The sequence below is a fragment of the Ornithorhynchus anatinus genome, chromosome 4 (genome assembly GCF_004115215.2).
Source record: "Ornithorhynchus anatinus isolate Pmale09 chromosome 4, mOrnAna1.pri.v4, whole genome shotgun sequence".
In the NCBI taxonomy this organism is placed as follows: domain Eukaryota; kingdom Metazoa; phylum Chordata; class Mammalia; order Monotremata; family Ornithorhynchidae; genus Ornithorhynchus; species Ornithorhynchus anatinus.
In genome coordinates, this window is record NC_041731.1 from 79,443,930 (window position 1) to 79,449,929 (window position 6,000).

Genomic DNA, 6,000 nt, shown 5'->3' on the forward strand with positions numbered 1-6,000 from the left:
GTTCTAATCCCAGCTCTGCCACTTGCTCGCTGATTAGACTGTAAGCCTGTGATTAAACTGTAAGCCCGTCAATGGGCAGGGATTGTTTCTATCTGCTGCTGGATTGTACATTCCAAGCGCTTAGTATAGTGCTCTGCACATAGTAAGCGCTCAATAAATACTATTGAATGAATGAAATGAATATGTGACTTTGGGCCAGTCACTTCACTTCTCTGTGCTTCAGTTGCCTCATCTGTAAAATGGGGATTAAGACTGTGAGCCCCAGTGGGGACATGAACTGTGTCCAACCTGATTACTCTTAGAATAATGCCTGTCACATAGTAAGTGCTTAACAAATACCATAAAAAAGGTTCTTTGGAGTCAAGTATTTTTACACCTTCCTTATTAACACGGAAGATCCAATCGGATCTATCCATCGACAGACAGCTAGGGAATGTGTCTGACCTGATTACCGTGTTTCTACCCCAGAGCTTAAATCAGTGCTTGGCACACAGTGCTTAACATATGCCACAGTCATTTTTATTATGTTTTGCTGCAATGGAAAGATGGACTGCATCTTGGCAACATGCTTACCGATGTCATATTTACAGTTATCCGTTGCCTCTGGGTCATTAATGCCATTACTTTCCAGTAACTCACACTTTTGCTGGACAAAGTCTGACTGGCCTACAATCACGTTTTCTAGAGAGGACTCTCAAGAAAAAGGGGAAATGAATGAAAAGTCTAAAACCATTAGCGACGCTAGCCACTTGTAGATTTTACTGAAGGGCGGGAGAATGGATAGTGGAATCAACTAGACAAGTGTGTCTCATTCCCTCTTTACTTCCTGAGAGCTGCTACCTAAGGATAACACTTCCCCATTGGCCATTAGAGATGGAAGCAGGCAGGTGACTCTTTTGACACCTCAATTAGCCCAATGCACCCCTAGGCCACCTGGCAGTTTAGCTTTTTGTTGAAACCCTGGCGATTTCAGGTTTGATAGGAGGGAAGTGTAGGCTCCTGTTAAGTCACCACATCCCCTTTCCAAGCCTGAGCTTGATTTCCAAAGACCACATCGAGGAAGACCACCCTTCTTTCTTCCTCTCCACAAGCCAACATGTCGAAATAAGCCAGTTCAAACATTTCAGGATGGATTGAGCAATGGATTTTTGGGGGGTCTTGAGTGGTGACTGTATATTCTCCATCTCCAGTGACGATGAAGGAAGTAATTGCAGGAGAGATTTAGGTAAGGGTGTGAGAAAAACGTTCATGTTTCTAAACTCTCACTTTGTTAAATATTCCATTAATTACTGAAGAAAGCTGTGCTGTTCTCCCTGTAAATTGGTAAATGTATTTGTGTGTGTATATATATATTTATATAATACATATATATATATATATATTTATGTGTGTGTGTGGCTCTACATGCATCCCAATATATAGATTTTCATGTGGCTGGAGTGGTTTAGTTATGATCTGAGGTGGAGGGGTGGACTAGAGGATCATCAAATCCACTAGATTGTAAACTCATTGAGATCAGAGTTTGTGTCCCCCGGCTTTTTTGAATTGTACTCTCCCAAGAACTTAGTGCAGAGCTCTGAAAATAGTAAGTGCTCCATAAATACCATTGATTGATCAAGGATCCCTCCATCCCTGGGAGTTTATGAAATCTTTACTAAAGCTCATCTTCTGTCATTTGCTCCTGACTCCCCTCTCTCACTCTGTTCTGCCGGCAGGGAACTTCTTCTACTAAGTCATCCCAACCACAGCTCTCTCCGTCCTCGAACACCTCCTAAAAGCCTACCTCCTTCCCAGAGGCTTAACCAATTAATTCACAATATAATGATAATAATAACAATTACAATTATGGTATTTGTTAAGTGCTATGTGACAGGCCCTGCACTAAGTAGGGATACAAGCAAATAAAGTTGGACACAGTCCCTGTCTCACTCTTACGTAGGGCTCACTGTCTCAATTCCCACTTAGATGAGGGAACTGAGGCACAGAGAAGTGAAGTGACTTGTCCAAGGTCAAACAACAGACAAGTGGTGGAGCTGGGATTAGAACCCATGACCTTCTGATTCCCAGGCCCGTGTTCTATCCACTACACCATGCTACTTCTCATCTCTTCTCAGTTTCATCAGTCCTCTAGACTGTAAACTCATTATGGGCAGGGAACGTGCCTACCAACTCTGTTATATTGTTATATTGTAGTCTCCCAAGCACTTAGTGCGGGGCTCTTTACATGGTAAGTTATCAGGAAATACAATTGATTGGTTGATCAATCCAACATCACCTTTCTACTTATGTTTTTTGTTCCTATCCTCAGTATTTGTGTATATTTGATATTCAATTTTTTATTCAGCTACTTTATCCTGCTACACTTAAAAAATTGTATTTGTTAAGTATTTACTATGCAGCAGGCACTGTACTAAGCACTGGGGTAACTACAAGATAATCAGGTTGGAAACTGTCCACGGACTACATGGGGCTCACAGTCTTAGTCCCCATTTTACAGACGAGGTAAATGAGGCACAGATACAATTGTATTGCGATCTGCTATGTGTATATAGTAGGTAATTTTTGCTGTTCATCCCAATGGATTATGAACTTGGGGAGGGCAGTTAACATGTGCCTTGTGTGTTTTGTTCCCGAGCACAGGCTTGGGAGTCAGAGGACCTGGGTTCTAATCCTGAGTCTTCCGTGTGTCTGTTGTGGGACCTCGGGCAAGATGCTTAATTTCTCTGTGCCTCACCTACCTCATCTGTACAATGGGGATTAAATCCTATTTCCTCCTTCTTGATGATAATAACTGTGGCATTTGTTAAGTGCTTACTACATGCCAGGAATTGTTCTAGAGCTTCATATTCAATAAGTGCTCAATAAATACCATTGATGATGCTGACCAAAATGGCTAGAGAGATAGAAATCTTCAGACTCTTCTTTTTGTAGTCTGAATAATCTACCATTTTTCTTCTCAAAGGCATTGCTACTGAACAAAGTCCAGTGCATGGCAAGTGAACTGTGATATTGGAGACGAGGGGGTGCTCTTTGGGGAAGACTTTACCCACTAACTTCTCATTTCCGCCCCGTTTTCCCTGCTACAATGCCTATGCACTTGTGTTCATATCCCCTAACACTGCTATTCATTTTCCCTTCTCACAACGCTGTGTGGCCAAGTGGAAAGGGCATAGATTTGGGAATCAGAGGACCTGAGTTCTAATCTGACATCTTCCATGTGTCTGCTGTGGGACCTTGGGAAAGATGCTTAACTTCTCTGAACCTCACCTAACTCATCTGTGCAATGGGGATTAAACCCTATTCCCTCCTTCTTGATAATAATAATTGTGGTATTTGTTAATTAATTCCTTAATATGTGCTAGGAACTGTTCTAAATGCTGGGGTAGATACAAGATAATGATAATGTTGGTATTTGTTAAGCGCTTACTATGTGCCGAGCACTGTTCTAAGCGATGGGATAGATACAGGGTAATCAGGTTGTCCCACGTGAGGCTCACAGTCTTCATCCCTATTTTACAGATGAGGGAACTGAGGCACAGAAAAGTTAAGTGACTTGCCCACAGTCACACAGCTGACAACAATAATGTTGGTATTTGTTAAGCACTTACTATGTGCAGGGCAATGTTCTAAGTGCTGGGGGAGATACAGGGTAATCAGGTTGTCCCACGTGAGGCTCACAGTTAATCCCCATTTTACAGATGAGGGAACTGAGGCCCAGAGAAGTGAAGTGACTTGCCCACAGTCCCACAGCTGACGAGTGGCAGAGCCGGAAGTTGAACCCATGACCTCTGACTCTGAAGCCCAGGCTCTTTCCACTGAGCCACGCTGCTTCCCCAAGTGGCAGAGCTGGGATTCGAAACCATGACCTCTGACTCCCAAGCCTGGGCTCTTTCCACTGAGCCACGATAATTGGGTTGGACACAGTCCCTGTCCCACATAGGGCTCATATTCTTAATTCCCATTTTAGTTAGACTATGAAGCCAATGTGGGACAGGGAGTGTGTCCAATTTGATTAAATTATATCTACTGCAGTGCTTGGCACATATTAAGGGCTTAACAAGTGCCATACTTATATCTTTATACTATGTTGCTTCCCCTAGCCATAATTTATTGCCCATCTCCCCCACTAGATTTTAAAATCCCCTGGGACTGAATCATGTTTACCAACTGTACTGTACTCTCTGAAGTGCTTAGTACAGCGTTCTACACACAGTAAGCACTCAAAAAATACCACTGTTTGATTGGTGGAAGGTGTTCTTTTCAGCCCTTGTCTAGTTTGTTTTTGTGGAGCTGAAATTCTGCCATGATAAGATTTCAGTGACTAGACTAAAGCCCACAGAAGGTGCTCTCAAGAACTACTCCCATTAAGCTTTGGCTGGTCAGTGAGTCTCTCTCTTTCTCTCTTTGCGGTTTTAACATGGGTTATTGCCTTCCACGTGACAAACTGCTAGTGCATAGTTTTAGGCCCACAAAAACCCAAGTATTTATAGAAAGCTATATTCTTTTTGAAACTTGTGTAATTAGGGAATTGTAGGAATCTAGAGTTAGCTTTTATTTCTCCTTTCTTCTTTCTTCATCTTAAAAATTGAATTCCTGTGGCCAAGAATTTTGTGTTGGTTTGACTGGAGCAGCCATGAAGTATTTATTCGCTGGTTCCTTCACCATCCCTCCTGGTTGACAAGCTTATACGAAATACCACATGCGTTACGGCGGCACTCTCGTGTAATAGAACTTGGATACGAGTGGTTAGGGCATCCACTTGGGCCACAAACCATGAAAAGGAGAAAGGATTTCCCGACTGTAAGGTTTCACCAAGTGCCGACCCAGATTTCTAGTGGGACCAGAGCCATTCCAGAATCCTGTAGGGTGATCCCAGGCCTACCATGTCCCTGTCAATCAATCAATCAGAACTATTGACACCTGCTAGAGTAGAGCCCTAAACTAAGTGCTTGAGAGAGGACAATAAAAATAGAAGATACCATCCCTGCCCTCAAAGAATTTACAATGGAATGGGAAAGACAGAAAGAAACCAACTTTCTCTAGTGGGAACAGGAGAAAGAAGAATCCCTCAACTCTTAGTAGTAGGAGTATGACAGGATAGTTGTAAACTGAAACATAAACACACACACACATACACACACACACGTTGGAGAAATCTAAAGGGTTTTGTTGGATAAATACAACCTGGGAAAGAAATTCTCCTGGAGGATGTGAATTTTCAAGATGGCTTTGAAATTGGGAGAGCTGTTTTCTGACAGATTTGATTTTTTTTATGGCATTTGTTAAGCACTTACTATGTGTCAAACACTGTTCTAATTTCAGGGGTAGATTCAAATTTATCAGGTTGGATACAGTCTCTGTCCAACATGGGGCTCATAGCTCAAGTAGAAGGGAGTACAGACATTGAATCCCCATGAAGATGAGGATGAGGAAACAGGCACAGAGAATAATAATAATAATGTTGGTATTTGTTAAGCACTTACTATGTGCCAAGCACTGTTCTAAGAGCTGGGATAGATACAAAGGAATTAGGTTGTTCCACATGGGACTCACAGTCTTCATTCCCATTTTACAGATGAGGTAAGTGAGGCCCAGAGAAGGTAAGTGACTTGCCCAAGGTCACACAGCTGACAAGTGGCAGAGCCAGGATTAAGAGAATTTAAGTGACTTGTCCAAAGCCAGACAGAAACCAATTGGCAGAGCCGGGATTAGAATCTAAGTTCTCTGAATCCTAGGCCTGTAGCCTTTTCACTTAAGCTCGTCCTCAAGACTTTAAACTGGACTTCTAGACGTAAGCTTATATGGACAGGGAACGTGTCTACCAACTGTTATACTGTACTCTTCCAAGAGCTTAGAAAAGCAATCTGCATATCAGCTGGGTGACTGTGGGCAAATCACTTCACTTCTCTGTGCCTCAGTGACCTCACCTGTAAAATGGAGATAAAGACTGTGAGCCTCACATGGGACAACCTGATGACCCTGTATCTTTCCCAGCACTTA